We start from the raw sequence: 18,193 nt of genomic DNA, 5'->3' as shown, positions 1-18,193 counted from the left end.
AAATCTTGCATGCTTCGACAGAGCAGCTTCAACAGAGACAAACTTTAAAGAATAAGATTGAAGAAGTGATGTTATAGGTGATATGTCACACACATACACTTTTTAAAATAATGCCTGCGTTTGGGTTGTTTGCGTTTTGTAATTAGTAATGACACTGATCATTAGCTTAGACTCCAGCAAACTGGTCAAGAGGTATGCCACAGAAAAGAACTTCCGATGCAGTAGAAAAATAAGGAGGATGTGTTTAAAAAAGTTCTAAGAAGTCAACAACATGCTTTGTCAAGGTTCACTGAATACTCGAGTCTGCCTTTATCCTTCAAAAGATGATGTGGAGTAAGAACCAAAAAATTTTGTTTCTTAATTAACTGATGATAAATTTCTGAGCATTTCTATAAGTTTGCCCCAAGAAGACGGACATGTTTTACTGAAGTGATGTTACGGAGGAGGAAATGGAGCATTTGTACAAAATCGCTGTTGGCAGAGCTTAAGGGACTCTTTTGCAGTATTTCATTCCAAAATTCTAATAGCTTATGCTTTATTACCAAGAATGTATAGCATATTTTTGAAGGAGGTAAGAAACTATGCCATAAACTGAATCCCTCTGCTTAGGTGCTTCATAACAGTTGTCACTACTATCACCTCAGAGAGGACACTAAGGAAGTTACTGTCTGCTAATAACTATTCATACAGATTTGGATGAGGTTTGAAGTACTGAGAAAGATCCAGATTCATCTCAGAATCCTCCTTTGAATCCTCCTTCCCTCCTCCACTCCTTCCCTTTGAATCTTCAGGATCTAATGTTTGGCAGCAGGGAGAAGTGAGTTCCATTATAGTCACCTTTGGTGCTTGAAGGGCCAAAGGCATCTATTATGGACTCTTTTGGTTATTGACTTCAGAATAAATGCTTTCTGAAGCATTCATACTCTGTGAAATATCATGAAATATCAAGGCCTGCCTGGACGCAATGCTGTCTAACATGCTCTAGGTGACCCTGCTGAGCAGGGAGGTTGGACTAGGTGATCTCCAGAGGTCCCTTCCAACCTTACTGATTCTATGATTCTATTCTATGATTCTATGTTCAAATTTGCAGGAGGGTTTGGGCAAAAATGTCTAAAGTGGCAACAGGTTTAATATATTCATTCAGCTATTAGTTAGTCCTGGAGATTTCAAGTCTTAGGTAACTAATCTTTGACAATAAAATTTCTTGGCCACCTCATGTTTGCTGCTGAATATTGCCTCAGTATTGACAAGGCTAGGCATTAGATTTCCCTGCTCTTTGTCAGAGGCAAGATGTGTTTCCTCATTGTTTTCAAAACAAGTCTTCAGATATTTGAGACAATGCCTAGTAATTGCCAGTATGTTTTCTGAAGAATGAATTGTGTCTTTAAAACACTAGTGGTGATACAGCCTTTGTATCACCTGTATCCTTTGTATCACTGTGTATCCTGTAACAGGAGTTAATCTTTAACTCCTGTGCACAGCTTCAGCTTTGAGAATCAGAAATTCCCTTTCAAGTAAGTACAAGTAGCTTACAGGCCACTAATCAAACATTGTTTGGGGACTGGGAAATGGTATTTGAACCTCTTTGAGCAGAGCTTCCACTCACCAGACAAGTGCTCTGACTGCTGAGATATGCTAAGACAAGGATTAAGTGACCAAAAGGAGGAGAGCAACTTCATTAGTTTAATCATTAGAGACTCTCATGAGAGCAAAAATGCTTGGGTTCATGGTCTATACGTGTTAACTTTTCTTCCTCACTAAGCAGCTGGTGTGTAAATTGTTCTTTTGCTTTTTAGCTTTCTTTTTTTTGTTTGCTTGTTTTATCTCTTACTATAAGTACAGGCAGAAAAGGGCTTTCAGCTACATTGTTGGCAGGGAGTTTGTTTACTTTCAAAAGTAATGATCTCTTAGAGTTCTGTTTTAGTTGCTTTTGTTAATGCTGTTGGTCTGGGGTTCTCTGTATTCAACTTCTTTACCAGTAAGGTAATTGATACGTAACATGTGAACTAAGTACTGTAGCATCTTGCTTGTGCTATTGATGACAGTGCCTCAGAGCTATGGGTATGGATAGGGGAGTTCCTCGTCTGTGCATAGTGAGAGATTTTCAGATTGGGAGTTGGGAGCTATATCTGTAAGAAGAGGAAGAAGACCTATTAGCAGAGCAAGATATTTGATGATTCTCTTTTGGAAGTCGAAAAGGTGAGTTTTGTAAAGTTGACAGCACTGGGTGTGGAATAGTAAGCACCTGAAGTACAAATCCCCTTCTCCTCCCTTCTATCATATGCTATACATCATGATATACTACTCAGATACTGTAGCTTATATTCAAACTAGAATAGGAAGTTTCTAGAACAGGAGTGCATCTAAAGGGCAACTAAAATTATTTGAATGCCATGTTAATTTGCATTGCATCAACATTATCATGGGTTTGCTGTCCCTGTAACCAACGGATACTGTACCTAGAAGTAGAAACTATTTTTTTCCTCTAAATATTAAAAAAGGGTAATGTGAAAATTGGCTAGTGTTCAGTTTCATGCTAAAGTAGAAGCTCAGGGTTTCTGAACTGAAACACAACAGTGTATGCACAACAGCTTTGAATGTTTGACAAAATGTTGCTTTGAGTAGCTATTTCCTAAGGAGCATATACCAGAGACATTAACTGAATATGAGTAGCTTATAGTTATTTAATGGTACTCCACTCTCTTTTGCCTTTATTCTTTCTTGAAGTCAGCGTTCTTCCATTGTAATTAGCACTTTTAGCACTTTTTGACCTCAGCTAATAATTTGCAATAGTCTTCTGAGACAAGGGTTGTTTTGCCCCTTGAAGAAAGGGACACAGTAAGCAACAAAGACATTGCCTGAAATCATGAAGGAAATTGAGACAAGCACTGGTGCTAAGCTAAAGATTATGAATGAAGGAGTTGCAGTACTATACTTGGACCAAATATGTGTTTCATGAATAAAAATAGCTTCCTGAATAACTGTCTTTTGCATTTATATTTACTTTCTGTTCCCAAATCACTGTAGTCTATACAGAAAAACTGTAGCGGGTCAGATGAAACTGAGTAAAGAAATACCCTATTCTATCATGATGTGACAGTGCATGCTCACAGAAGTGTAAAAAGATTTTTATCCAAAATAGAAGCAACCTGTGAGAACTTTTTACCCCTCTCCCTGGAGACAGAGTACCAAAAGCAAGGAATAGAGAGAAGTATAGAAGGCATTGGTTTCCATAAAGATTGAATAAATATAGAGCTATTGCTAAATGAGAAGCTCTCTTCGTGCTTATTTTGTGTATAACTTTGTAAAGCTGGCTCAACAATGCCTGTGAAGGTGAAGATACCCGGTGTTGAGGGAGCTTTTGTCTGCAGATACAGTATTAAAATATTACACTGCAGCTTAAATCTTCTGGAAGAAGTACAGTAGTTACTCTTTTACATGGTGAATTAGTCTCAGGATGTTTCTCCATTGCAAATTGGAGGTTTTCAGAAAGATGATAGCGTTTTGCATTGTTTCAGATCATCAACCTGAATTTTGAAAAGTTGAGGCAGTTCAGGTAGAATATGTGGCTTATGAGCCTTCATTAAACAGTGAGACACCACAGGAGAGCTATACTAGGAAGGTGGTTTGAGAAAAGCAGAATTAGTTTTTCCTCACCTATTTTTGTACAGTTCTGAGTGACTTGTCTTTCTGTTGCATGTATTCTGTAGCAAATACATTCTAAAATAAGCAAGATGTGTGCGGATTCTGATTTAAATTCCGTTTAGGTTAATCTGCAAATTAGTAAGTTTAAGAAAGTTTACAATGAGCTTTGAAGCTGTAGAGTTAGCTCACTACCTTGTGGAGGATTCTGAAGACAATGGTAACAGCAGTATAAGGAATCCAGCTTGGAGTGCTGGAAGCCTGGTGGAGTGGACCACAGTTACAGCTGAAGGTTTTAGGTCTCTTTGCTTCAGAGTAAATCTCAAGAGAACATGACACACAACATACCTTAAGAGCCCTTCAAATCAGAAGAAGGCTGAGGGTTGTTTTACGTTTGTATTTCTGAGCTCATCTTTCAGCTCTATGCAAATCTGACTGTTTTAGATCTAAAAATATTTCTATTTGTTTGCATTCTAATGTCCAGAGGTATGCAGCCCAACTACAGTTTATGGTGTACTTCAGTGATTTATGAGCAATTTATTGTATTACCTCAAAAGCACAGGAAATTATTGTGAATATGCAACTTTGCAAATAAAAGGAAAAGAATGAGAAGAAAATGCAGTAGTTGTTAAGCTGTACACAAAGAAGAAATGAAATGTGTCCTGTAGTTATGTTAATATTGTTTTGCATGATACAGGTCAGCTTGCATCTGTATTTAATCCATAGGACTAATGGATTATAATAGTCCCCTTTTTGATAATTGATGGTCACTACTGTGTCCTGGAAAAGCTCTGAGGATAGAATGAGTCATGTTTTTGAGTATGCACTAATTTCTTCATCCAGTGCTTATCCTTGTTTTCTGTTCTGTTGCATGCTGTATGTCATTTTTAAGCTCTGGGGCAAGTGCTGACTTAAACAGTAGTGTGCTTCAGTATGGAGAATGTTTTGTGCATAACTGAGGTTTCTCTGTACTACAGTAAATTTCCTTGTCTGGCTGCTCTGAAGGACCACTTCATACGCCTAATGTGTGAGAGGGGGCTTCAAAGAAGGTTCTTTTCCTGTGTAGGCATGTCATACAAGGACACTAGGCTTTTCCTGGCTGGAGGGGATATTAAGGCTCTTATTAGGCTCACCTGTACTGGTACATAGAGAATCTCTCTCAAAACTGAACAAGTTATTTGCATATATGTGAATACATTGTGTGCTTATGCAGCAGTCTGAATGTACTAGGATAATTGCCCTGTCTGGATGCACTAGGCTTATTTTGCATCTGGATAGAGTGCTAAAGGCAGAATAGAAAAGCAAGATTGGATTCTGTTTGTTGTGTGTTGTCTGTGTCTACAGAAATGAAGGAACGCTGCTCCTTTTTTGAATTACTGCAGTACACTTCACTTGAAGCCTCAACTTCTAGTGCTACTTCATGTGCCCTGGCTGTCAGTTTCAGAGTGAAATTTAAGAGTATATGGCTAACAGCTTTAAAAAAGTTTAAAAGTAAGTCTTAAAATTATCTAAGCTTTTCTTCTTTCTAAGTATACCAATATGAAATTAAATCTTATCAGCGATCAGCTGTCTTTCTAGCCTTTGCTCTTTGTAGTCTATTGAAAACACTTAAGACAAAATATACTGCATTGATAAGATCTGTTTTAAGCTGCTGCTTTTTCTTTTTTAATTGTGTTTTAAACTTTGATTCAGGAGACAGATATCTAACTTTGTTTCATTTGGGTAGAAGAAGTTTTGCTTTAATTGCTTTTCACTTAAACTCAGCCAGCAGTGTACAGGATATGGTCTTTGCTTGGAATGCTATGTTCAGAGTTGTATAAATGATACAGAGTTTGGTGTGGTGGGGAAGCCAAGAAAGCTGATGTTTAAGTCCAGGAGGGGAAGAATAAGATTTTTTTTTCCATTAAAAATGACATAGAGTGGCAGCTTCAAAGATGTACATAAAGGTCTAGTATTATTTAAGAAGTATGCTTGCAAGTTAACAGCTTATATTCATTGATTTTTGTAGGAGTTAGAAGTTAGTGTGCTTAAGTACTTCTGAAGGTTTTGCTAGATACTTATGGACATCTTTGGTCACATAACTTCAGTTAAGTCTGATTTAGGGTTACTAAAACCAATCCATTGGCTTGTTCACTAGGGTTAATACTACTGTTGCCTGGATTTTAGTGCAAAATCTACTTGTTAAGCTCTATGGACTTTCTGAGCGTGAGAAACAGCTAATAAAGGCAAATCTAAAGCCCATTTTTGATGCATTTTTAGTAATGCAGTGATTCCCAAATACATTGTGGCACATCAAATAAAAACTTACAAATATGACATTCAAAACTTTCTATCACAAAATAAAATTTCATCAGCTAATTCTCTATGTGCTCTGTATAATAACTTAGATAAATATGAATAGGTATCGCGTATTTGATGGAGCAAGAAGTTACCTAATCTAATGAAAAGTTCCATTTGTTTGCAATCATGATGTTTTAGTGATTATACCAACCACTTGTTACTTTCCAGAGGAAAGTAATTATTTTAAAAAATACAAAACCAAAGTAAGTGGAATGTGTTTTTTTTTTTTTTTTTTTTTTTTTTTTTTTTCCCCAGTCTTAATTTCCTGGTTGAAATATGATTGAGGTAGTTGGAAAGCATTGTCAGCAACTGTGTTTGCCAGAGTCCTAAACTGGATAGCCTTCAGAAAGTTCTGGCAGATGCTTCTGTTTTTCTTGGTTTTGTGTTAGTAGGCATGGAGCAGTTGCATAGAGGAAAGGTGAATTACTCTAAGGCAGTTTGGGAGGGTTGAGAATTTTTTTTTTTAAGGTCTTTATTTCTGGTGTCCAGTTGACAGGCTTTGATTTGTTTTGTAACTTCTGTAATGCAATTGGGAATGCAGTGCAAATGGAAACAAATCCCAAAGATCACCACCGCCCATGGAAATTCGCTACGAGCATGAAAATGTTAAGCTGTAGTAACTGCCTGGGTATGTCATCTGACTTGCTTTGTAGTTTTGACAGCTTGCCTGGTGTGTTTCAGTGTGAGAGGAGAGGAAGGAGTGAATAGGTGAAGCCTATTTTGACATGGTGGTAGCTGTACTGAGTGAATGGAGTTATGATTCGGTATTCTTTACTAGCTGTTATTTGGGTGTAACCAAAAAATGATTCCTGCAGGAATCATTTTCTTGAAGATGCAGTGAGCAGAAAGCTATTTCTTTTATTCTGATAAAGTGGCAAAATATAGTGCTGTAAGTTCAGTGTAGAGCTTGAGATTACAGGAGTTTATTTCAAGACATACTATACTGTGTTACTTTGAAGATGGACTTTACAGTCTTGCTGTAGATAACTGTGTTTAAAGTACTGTTTTGGTTCCCTGTGAGACAATTGCAGCTCCAGTGATCTCAGCCTTTGCCACTGATGTTCTGGAATTAGCTCTGCCAGCCATCACTCAAAGGCCTGTTCCCACAAGAGCATGTGTAGAGTCCCAGCCTGGAGTATTGTGTTACGTGAAAGGTCCTGAACTTGGTGTATCACCAAATTCATGCTCTGTTGTACTACTCACCTCTGCTCAAGATCAAGGAGATGGACAGCTGATATTCTTAGGGGATGTTTTGATAGTCCCATATCAGACTATGAGTGCTGGGCGGATTCAGAGTAGGAGCCTCTGTCTGAGGTCAAGAACATGTCACTTTCAACAAGGGGATGGATTGTAAGGCTCTTTCTGTTTAAAATCTGCATTTCTAAGCTGTGTTTTTTACACAGAGTACTGTTAATCACTTTTTCCTGAACTATATGCAGTTCGGATTTATAAACAAGTTCATTCTCTTGGGCAGCACGCATACTTTGTCTTGAACAGGCTGAAAGGCTTTAGGGTAGTCCCTTGCCTCTCTTTCCATAGCAGATGGCACCTAGAATATTGCTCTGTTGACACACAAGTTGTTGGGCTCAACAGTGGACTCTTAACCTTCTACAAGAGTGCTGCTATTCATTGTGCTATGGATGTCTTCTGAGAGCTCAAATGGCTCTGTGAAAAGACTCTCTGACATTTGTCTGCAGTTTCACTAACCACTGCATGCAGCTTTTACATAGCTTCCAGATGATGGTTAGTAGTTGAGCAGCTTTTCAGTCACTCTTCTAATGATACTCAGATAACCCTCTGTATTTCTGCGTAGGCTGTACAGTGCTGCTTGGAGTTGCTTGCACTTTAGAAGAATTTGCATGAAATCACTCAGAAGAAAAAGCTACTGGACATAACTTTTCAAGTTTTTCAGTGTTTCTACTCGAACTGCACCCTGCTTATTTTCTCTTCTGCTTAATTTTGGGTATTCTGAGGTTTGGAGAGGCCAGCGATATAAGATGCATTTCTCCCTCTTTTTGTCTGTATATGGGTACACCAAAAGGCAATGAGTGAATAGCCTATAATTGCTTCCAAGGCAAAAAGATATCCCTGTTGCTAGTATTTGTACCGACAGTGGGAGCATGCACATGAAGATCACATCTTAAAACTTCTTTTTTTGGTAAGTAGCATTCCTATTCCTTGGTCATGAATGGGAGATGGATAAGAGGTTCTAAATGTATAAGCATGCTAACACTTGTGCTTTTTTTAGTAGAGCACAAATTTAGACAGACTTCTTTTTGCTAATTGAAACGTTGGTATAGTATATAGATATAGACACAGTTTCAAAAACTGGAGGATATCATCATGTGCCTCTGGAAAGAGGAACAAGTTCTTTGCCCCTTCTTTCCATGACTGGACCTCCTTCAGCAGGAAATAATGCATACTCAGCCTTCCTGAATAAGGAGCCAACACCCTTCCCTAATGTAGTTGCTAGGGGACAACTAGAAAAAAAGCAAGGAGTGCAATGGCACTAATGAGTTAATACACACAAGACTGGCATACTGTCCCATTGTACTGAATTCTGCAGTCAGCGTCCCAGAACAAAGGGTCGGAAGTTTGCAATGAAGTTCTCTCTGCAGCTTCTCTACTAATGAAATTGTTGAAGTTGTGTAATGAGTGAAATGAGGAGTGATTTTGTGGACAGCTGAGCCTCGGCCAACACTCAGCATTAGTACCAGACTCTGCTGTGAGTGATGCTGGTCGTTCTTCATCACAGTACTGCTAGTACTTTGTCTCCTTCTGTTTTCTGGGCAGAGTACTCGCTAGAGTACTGAAGTGCTGCATTTGGGGCCAGAACAGGGGAAGTGACCTCCAGGTGTGTACTAAGACTGTGTGTCATGTAACAGTTCAGTCTTGAAGCAGAAAAAAAAATCACTGGCTAGGTCTGTGTACAAAAGGAAGAGCCGTTGTTCTGAAATTCTAGGTCAGCCAAATGTTAGAAAAAGTATTTCTGGCCTCTGCAACTAGTTAATTTTCCCTCAAATTGCCCCACTGCTTAGTGATGATGAAACATATAGCACTCCTTAATGTTTGGCTGATCAGGACTGGTTTTCTTGTATGTTAATATCACTTGAATTTTGGCTTCTGTGTTTTCCATAAAACTTTCCATTTCGTTTTTGTGCTCGAACATCCTGTATGGTAATCCAATCCTGAAATGAGTGGTGTTCCCTCTGTACACACAATATATACACTTTTATATATATATAAATATCCAGTATATGTATGTGTGTATGTATATGTGTGTGTGTGCATATATATATATATTTTTTCCCCTCAAATTTTGCAGCTGTTCTACTGTCTTTGTGTATTAAATTGGATACCCTTACAAAAATTTCCTGGGAAGTTTATATAGTAAGTAGTTAAATTTCTCAGGCTTAGCAGTAATCAGTATGAGAGAGAGAAGTGACTTTTTTTTCTTCTTTTCCCCACTTTTCCAGTGTTTGGGGGTTAGGAGAACATTTTCTTCAGGTCAGGGCAAAAACAGAGGATGAAATTGCTAAGATTAGCCAGACTTCAGGCCTTTTCACGAGAGTAAGAGCAAGATGTGCGCATATATGACCAGTGTTACATTTCTGTCATCTTTGAATTCCTGCTCTGGTTAAAATAGACCTATGGGTAACTTGTCACAGTCCTTGATAATGCTATGTCGAGGAAGAAAAAAACAGGCCAATAATTGAGGTGTGACTTTTTTTTTCCTTGTTGTTGCTAATGGAGCAATACTTCAAAAAAGAAGTTTGACAAAACCTGATGTTTGCTAATGTGTTTTCACCCACCCCCCATTTCTCCTCTTTTCTTTTCTTCTCAAGGAAGGCCTACTTCTAAATGACTTTAGGAGAGCGGACTTAGGGCTCTTCAGAGACCTAATTGGTGGAGTCTCATGGGTTAAGGCCCTAGAAGGAAGAGGGGTCCAGGAGAACTGGCTAGTATTCAAACATCATATCCTCCAAGCTCAAGAGCGGTGCATCCCTGTGAGTAAGAAGTGCAGCAAAAGGGGCAGGAGACCTTCATGAGTCAGCAAGGAGCTCTTGGCCAAATTCAGACAGAAGAAGAAAATACACAGAATGTGGAAGAGGGGACAGGCTACTTGGGAGAATTATAGGAATGCAGTCAGAGTATGTAGAGCTGCTGCGAGGAAGGCTAAGGCCCAGTTGGAATTAAATCTGGCAAGGGATGTCAAGGACAATAGGAAGGGCTTCTTCAAATACATCAGCAGCAAGAGGAGGACTGGGGAAAATGTGGGCCCGCTACTGAATGGGGCAGGGCCCCTGGTGACAAGGGATGCAGAGAAGGCAGAATTACTGCATGCCTTCTTTGCTTCAGTCTTCACTGCTAAGGGCAGCCCTCATGAATCCTGCAGCCTGGATGTGAGGGAGAAAGTCGAGAGAAGGGAAGACTTTCCTTTGGTTGAGGAGGATATGATTAGAGACCTTCTGGGCAGGCTAGACATCCACAAATTCGTGGGCCCGGATGGGATGCACCCACGGGTACTGAGGGAGCTGGCGGGTGTTGTTGCCAAGCCGCTCTCCATCATCTTTGAAAGGTCGTGGAGAACTGCAGAGGTGCCTGAGGACTGGAGGAAAGCCAGTGTCACTCCAGTCTTCAAGAAGGAGGACCCAGGCAACTACAGGCCGGTCAGCCTCACCTCCATCCCTGGAAAGGTGATGGAACAGCTCATTCTGGACGTCATCTCCAGACATATGGAGGAAAAGAAGGTGATCAGGAGTAGCCAACATGAATTCACCAAGGGGAAATCCTGCTTAACCAATCTGATAGCCTTCTATGATGGAATGACTGGCTGGGTAGATGAGGGGAGAGCAGTGAACGTTGTGTACCTTGACTTCAGCAAGGCTTTAGACACTGTCTCCCATAACATCCTCTTACGTAAGCTCAGGAAGTGTGGGTTAGACGAGTGGCCAGTGAGGTGGATTGAGAACTGGCTGAAAGGCGGAGCTCAGAGGGTCGTCATCAGTGGCGTGCAGTCTAGTTGGAGGCCTGTGGCTAGTGGCATCCCCCAGGGCTCGGTGCTGGGTCCCATCCTGTTCAACTTTTTCATCAGTGACCTGGATGAGGGGATGGAGTGCCTCCTCAGCAAGTTTGCTGATGATACCAAGCTGGAAGGAGTGGCTGATGCACCTGAGGGCTGTGCTGCCCTTCAGAGAGACCTGGACAGGCTGGAGAGCTGGGCGGAGACGAACCTCACGAGGTTCAACAAGGGCAAGTGCAGAGTCCTGCACCTAGGGAAACATAACCCTAGGCACCAGTACAAGCTGGGGGCTGACCTTCTGGAGAGCAGCTCTGCGGAGAAAGACCTGGGAGTGCTGTTGGACAAGCTGACCATGAGCCTGCAATGGGCCCTTGTGGCCAAGGCGGCCAACGGTATCCTGGGGTGCACTAGGAAGAGTGTTGCCAGCAGGTTGAGGGAGGTGATCCTGCCCTTCTACTCAGCCCTGCTGAGGCCTCATCTCGAGTACTGCCTCCAGTTCTGGGCTCCCCACTACAAGAGAGACCTGGATCTACTGGAGAGAGTCTAGCGGAGGGCTACAAAGATGATCAGAGGGCTGGAGCACCTGCCCTACGAGGAAAGGCTGCGAGAGCTGGGCCTCTTCAGCCTGGGGAGGAGAAGACTGAGGGGGGATCTTATCAATGTGTCTAAGTACCTGAAGGGAGGGTGTCAAGAGGATGGGGACAAACTCCTTTCAGTTGCCCCATGTGACAGGACAGGAGGCAATGGGCAGAAATTGAAGCACAGGAAGTTCTGCCTGAATGCGAGGGGGAATTTCTTCACTGTGAGAGTGACGGAGCACTGGCACAGGTTGCCCAGAGAGGATGTGGAGTCTCCTTCTCTGGAGATCTTCAAGGCCTGCCTGGACGCGACCCTGTCTAACATGCTCTAGGTGACTCTGCTGAGCGGGGAGGTTGGGCTAGATGATCTCCAGAGGTCCCTTCCAACTGTACTGATCCTATGAGTTGCAACTGATGGCACCAGCTGCATGTAGATATTCAGAGATCTTATCTGTGAGTGTCTGATTTGGCAATATGACTGACTGATTAGAAAGTTGAAATTATTTCTTTAATCTGAACTAGCTTCAGTAAAATTGGAGTCTCCTATATTGCTTATGCAGTCATGTCATGAAAGTCAGGGAATTAGTTCTAGTTGAAAATGATCTTTTTCTTTGTGTGCTAGGGAGAGGGGGAGCGCATAGTGGAAGCTGCATGAGCCTGCAATGCCACTGAAAAACTGTCAAACTATGCCTTAAATAGCAAAAACAAAAAACGAAAAGAAAGTTCAGGGTTTCTGTGGAAATATTATTAATGGCTTATTGTTCTAATGCCTTCTGTTTGATAGGCCTTTAGAGGGATGCTTTAGGTTAGGTACAAATGCAGAGGTCGGAATTTGCAAATGAGTGAGTTGCTGCTCATCATCATCAGTTGAGTGATGGAGCTGCTGCTCATGTGACTCAGTTTGATTTTGGTAAGATTTGAGAAATTCTTGCCTCTCTCTCATTTGGAAATCCCCTGTTTAGCTACTGAAAGTCTATGCTATTTCTTACACAAGGTTTTAAATAAAAAAGCTGTTGTGTAATACCTTTCAAAAACATGACTGTCCTCTGGTCTAGCAAACAGTTATGCTGTGCTGCAAGAAGGAGAAGTTTTATTGTATCTAAATTGCCCTGGTTTTGTAGTTGCATTAACACCCACTTAGGAACCTGTTGAAACAGGTATGAGTACATTGAGACAGCTTATGTTCTATTTATTTGTGTGTGTGTGTGTGTGTGTGTGTGTGTTTTAACTCTGTGGAGATGCTTAAACAAAGCTCACCATCTCTGTGTCCTTCAGTAAGGTATTATATGGTGCGGTTCCATGTGCCTTCTACTTTCACTTTTGGTCTTTCTAGGGCTGAACAAAGTGGGTGTTTTTGTTGCTCTAATAAGGCTGCTGGGAAGGGAATTGTTAACCTTACTGCTATCATTTGAGTGTCTTCCAGGGTTTGAGTAGTTTCAGGTCTTCTCAAGAGTCTTCAGCTGTAATGATTTTAGGCATGTAGGCAAGAGTTCAGAAAGCTCTTGCACCATTAGGAAGGAATAGGGGAGAAGGTTGGGTTGAGGAGTAGCACAGAAAGAATAGCCGTGTGGTTTGGCAAATGGAAAGAGTGTGGTTTGAATGGTAATATTTCATTTGCTGTACAGTATCTTTGGCTTAATGACTCATTTGGGTAATGGTCCAGAATTTTTAAATTTAATGTTTTCTGTCAATCATTCGTATTTAGTTGCCCTTCTGCATTTCCCAGAACATGAAGTTCAAGAAGAACAAAGTTTTTGAGAAGAAAGCAGTTAGGCACATGAAAATGGTAGCTGCAGAGGAATGAGTTTCTCTCTTGTGGCTGTAATTCCATGTACAGAAATTGCCTGGGGGTTTCCATAAATTTTCTTTCTGATAACACTATTCTTGTTGCTTTTCCAGGCTCTCCCATCCTATTATGGTTGCAAGTCTTCTTTCTCTTGGGCTCAGGCTGTACTCCAAAATGTCATGGCAGGATTGGTTGATCCTAGTTAGGAAGGATGACTAGACTTACTGTTGCCAGCATGAAGAGCAGATGCTATACTTGAGATCTAATTTCACTGCAGGTTTTTAATTAGAATTTGAGTAGGAATAGGCTTAATAATGATTAAGTGAACGATGAGGTAATATTTGAGGAGTGAGTGTATGGTGGCTTGCCTTAATCTATATGAGTTGATAGTAGCTGCTTATAAAAATAGAAAATGTGGTGTGTTGGTTTCTTACATTGGCATTTCAAATAATTTTCAGTGCTCTCCTAGTTTTAGAATAATCCTCAATTCTTTATTTGTGACTGAAAGCTTCTCTGAGAACATTCTGTTCAAGAAGCTGTAGCAATCAATGTGTTTTTAATCTCTCTAGTAGGGAGCTTGTTTGCACCCTTATTTACATAAATCTGAGAAAATTTGTTAGTCCAAGTCACAAAACATTGCATTCCTTGTTAGAAAGGAAAGCGTGATACTGTCTTTTACTACAGGAGTTTGTTCAGAAGCTTGCATGTGGTAGCTTTCCAGAGTAAACTAGGCACAACTAAGCAACTTCCTGTATATACTTCTCTTTTTTTCTCCTTCAGGAATGTTACTTGTAATTTATCAAGTGCACTGTACATGGAGTACTGAATATAAGGAACATGAGACCTTAAGGTATTAATATTGCCCTTATTCTTAAGTCTCTCTAGTCCAAATTACTTGAATTGTGAGTTTTTCTAATGCAGGATATTTTGATTTATGGCTTATTTGGAACTCTTCTGACATGCAGTCACTACCATCTATGATTTGAATTTGTCAAAGCTCGTTGCTTTCTGTAGCTTGTGCTTTGACTCAATTCTTTACTCCCTTAACATATCCTTTGGTTTGTATTTGTTTTCTGTACCTTACAGGTTCTGCATAAACAGTCCTCCCTTTGTTTTCCCAAGTCAGATGGTGAGGAGTTCAAAGGCAAGATGAGAGATCGTGGTTATAAGTCATCTGGTGTTTGGAGGCTAGCTGGTGACTTTCTCATATATGAATAAACAAGGCAGTGAAATTCATCATTTCCAGTTGGTCAGGAGCTATCAAAGGGCATGCAAAACAGTCCTCTGTCTTTTAACAGCTTGAGGAGATTAAAACCCACAAAGAATGTGAGAGAGATGAGACTTGGAAGAAATGTCATTGTTTTATATATCTTTGCAAGTACTAATACTATTTTACTTTTTCTCCAGAGTACAAAGGTTATTTCTTGATTTCTACAGCTTTTCAACTCAATTAAAAAAAAAAAAAAAAAGCTCTTACTCTTTTACTGCTGGATGTGGTGTTGCAGTGACTTGTCTCAAACTTCCTTCAAACAGTGCTAGAGCCTAGCTGTCATTTTTGTGTGAGCTTTGCCTCAGCCATTCCAACCAGCTTTTCTTTTCTTTTTCTTTTCTTTTCTTTTTTTTTCCCCTGGATTGAAAGTTTGTACACGCAAAGCTTTTTGTACTCTGGATGTTCTGAACAGAGACTACATTTGCCATATTGTACATTTTGTAAAGTTTTGTGTGAGAGTTGCAAATTAAGAATCTTATTCTAGGTTTGGGGGGGCTGGAAAAGGCAAGAGGTGAGTGAGGAAGCTGGGGAATGAGAAGGTGGCAGAAGCCGAACTGCTGACTACTGTGGAAAGGGAAGGTTGTCACCAGGTACATACAGCTGCTTTCTTGCAGCTGTGTGTGTGTGGTTTTTTTTTTTTTTTTTTTTTTTTTTTTTTTTTGTTTTGTTTTTTTTTTTTTTTTCCTTTGATGAATGCTGGTTCCTGGCAAAGGTAACTTCCTTTCTTTCTCATCTTCCTTTCAGGCTCTGATAAAATGTCTACATGCAGGTCTGCTGGAAGCACTTGGTTACTGTTCCATTTCTGTGAGCAGTTTAGTTACTTTTGGCAACCTCAGTGAAAAGCTTCTTGGCACCTTCTTGCCTCTGTTAGCTTTTTGGAGGTATTGCCTCTGCTGCTTGGGGCTTTAGAGAAGCCAAGTGTGAGGAAAAGGCTTTCCTGTGCAAAGGGAGAGAGCCTTTAATTTGAGTAGTTGTTTGCATTCAGATAGAAAAATCAATAGAACTGAGACTTGGGCACTGGTAATAGTGGCTAATTCTAGGTACTTTGTGATGAGCAGCTAAGGAATAGTTGTGGGGTTTTTTTCTTTTTTCCTTTTTTCCTTTTCCTTTTTTTTTTAATTTTTCATATTTTTCTATGGTATCTGGAGAGGAATACAGATACCTAAAATAATATGAACAACTAAAGAAACAATAGTAAAGTCTATCTCTTTCTGAAGTCTCTACTGAGTAACTTTTTTCCAAATGAGGTTTAGTATAATTCTCTGATAGAAAATCCACAGATTGGAAAACTTTTTTTTTTTTTAAAAAAAGAAACACAAAAAAATGCAAGAGGGATGGCTTTAAAAGCTGAGAATTTTATGCTGCATTTACTCCTTAGTCAGATTTTAGATCTTCTTGCATATAGGCAACTGACTTGCTACAGATAATTTTAAGTACTGTAAATAGAAAAAGCCATCTGAGGAGCAATGGCAGCCAAGCTAAGTAGACTTGTTTGAACTGTACCTTTAAGCAAATGCGGAATTAAGGCAAACAAGAAAGCACTAGTGTTGTACTCTTTTGTTTTAGAAACATGGATTTTTTTTTTTATCTTAAAAGGCAGATGGCCATACTGTGTACTAACAACATTCCAAGTAGAAATACATGGACAAGTAACGGATTTGGATGCCAGTACTTGACTAGCAGTCCCCCTGAGCAATGAAGATTCGTGTTCATTTGAAATGGTTTCTGTGTATTCTCTGAAGTATATTTAGTTCTGTTTAAGTTAACCCACTTAAAAATGGCCCAGCTGTCACAGAGCAACAGATTGGGTATGTAACAGGTTAAAAAAGAGAAACCTAGAGATAGTTGGAACTATGCACAGGCAAGACCATTAGAAGAATTTTCTAAGACTGTGTCTGCACTAGTCACAGCTGTCTTTCCTTTGATCGTTATAGTAATGACAACAGCCTGTCAGAATTCTTGTTTTCACCAACACCTACCAGCCTCCTCTGAATAGAAATGCAGTTTGCTATCTCTTCCTGGTGGTCTTGGGAAAGATAAGAAACTGGCCATGATGAATTTGGAAGTAGCTCATCCCCTTAGTTTACTTCTACAGTGTTCTGTATCTGATATAAACAGTAAATTATCCAAAACTTCAATTTGGGGAATTTTTTTTGCATGTGTAGCAGTTTCTTTTCTAAATTAATGGAATTGTCACAGATCATATTTTCTTTCTGAGGCCGGAAAGATGGATCATTTACTTTATCTTCTCAGATACTGCAGGTTCTAAAACTTTTAGTTCTTTCCACTGAGTCTTATGTATTGGGCTGAAAATCGGTGGTTCAGAAGTGGATGCGGATCATATGTTCTTGCCTTACTTTGGTGCTATTCACCAAAAATGGTGGAGCAGGCTGCTGGTGATAACTGTAGCTTCAGTCATCTGATTTCAGTTTGCTATCATGACTGTCAGAGCACCCTGCTGCTTCTCACTTTATTGCAAACTGAATGCATTGCACTGTTTAAGCTTCTCATTGTGAAGAATTATCTCAGCTAATCAAAAAACTTCTTTCCTGCTGTCTTCCTTCTCTCCAATTTGTGTGCGTGTGTGGTTTTTTAAGTGATTTATTTACTCATCAGCATCAGACACAAAGGGAAAATAGCACCTTCTTGACTGTTCCCCTTGGTATGTACCCCAGGATAGCATTAGGTTTTCTAAAAGCTTTAAACTTTGAATTCATTATTTGTATTGTATTCACTACATATTTTTTGCTGTTACAGACTGTCTTTTTAGGATATGGTCCCCAGTCTGTAGATATGCTCAATCAGTGACTTAATACTTAACAATTAGTAAAGTCTGGGTTATATGAACAATTCCATTCTAATGGAGCTATGACCACACATGTGCTAATTTATAGTTTGCAGTTATGGTCATACTGCATATTATAACCATCTGATACGTAGATATAATCTAATTTTGTCGGCCTTGATTTTATATATATAAATATATATAAACTTCCTGGAAAACAGAGTAGGGCATAGTGTGGCAAAATGTATTAGAAATAGTCCCATTTAATAATTATAGACTCACAGAATGGCTGAGGTTGGTAGGGACCTCTGGAGATGATCTAGCTCAACCCCCCCTGCTCAAGCAGGCTCATCTAGAGCATGTTAGACAGGATTGCATTCAGGCATGTTTTGAATATCTCCAGAGAAGGAGACTCTACAACCTCTCTGGGCAACCTGTGCCAGTGCTCTGTCACTCTCACAGGAAAGAAGCTTTTCCCCATTCAGATGGAACTTCCTGTGTTTGAGTTCTCACCTGTTACCTCTTGTCCTGTCGCTGGGCACCACTAAAAAAAGTCTGGCCCCATCGTCTTGGCACTGCCCCTCAAGAAACTTGTAGATACTGATAAGATCCCCTCTGTCTTCTCTTCTCAAGGCTAAACAGGCCCCACTCTCACAGCCTTTCCTTGTAGGGCAGGTGTTCCACCCTCTGATCATCTTTGTAGCCCTACACTGGACTCTCTCCAGTAGATCCAGGTCTCTCTTGTAGTGGGGAGCCCAGAACTGGGCAC

General features: G+C 40.1%; 1 protein-coding gene across 4 annotated transcripts in view; it reads left to right on the top strand.

The window, feature by feature from the left end:
• The window catches only part of IQGAP1 (IQ motif containing GTPase activating protein 1), a 76,988-nt gene that overhangs the window by 4,235 nt on the left and 54,560 nt on the right, over positions 1-18,193 (top strand). Inside the window, exon 2 of one of the 4 annotated variants that reach the window (XM_062584112.1) lies at positions 4,987-5,133. The exons of the other annotated variants lie outside the window; for them this stretch is intronic. The gene's annotated coding sequence lies outside the window, so the exon portion shown is untranslated. The remainder of the gene's footprint in view (positions 1-4,986; positions 5,134-18,193) is intronic. 4 annotated transcript variants of the gene reach the window in all.

The sequence above is a fragment of the Rhea pennata genome, chromosome 10, assembly GCF_028389875.1.
Source record: "Rhea pennata isolate bPtePen1 chromosome 10, bPtePen1.pri, whole genome shotgun sequence".
In the NCBI taxonomy this organism is placed as follows: domain Eukaryota; kingdom Metazoa; phylum Chordata; class Aves; order Rheiformes; family Rheidae; genus Rhea; species Rhea pennata.
This window is presented reverse-complemented; position numbering and strand designations above follow the sequence as displayed.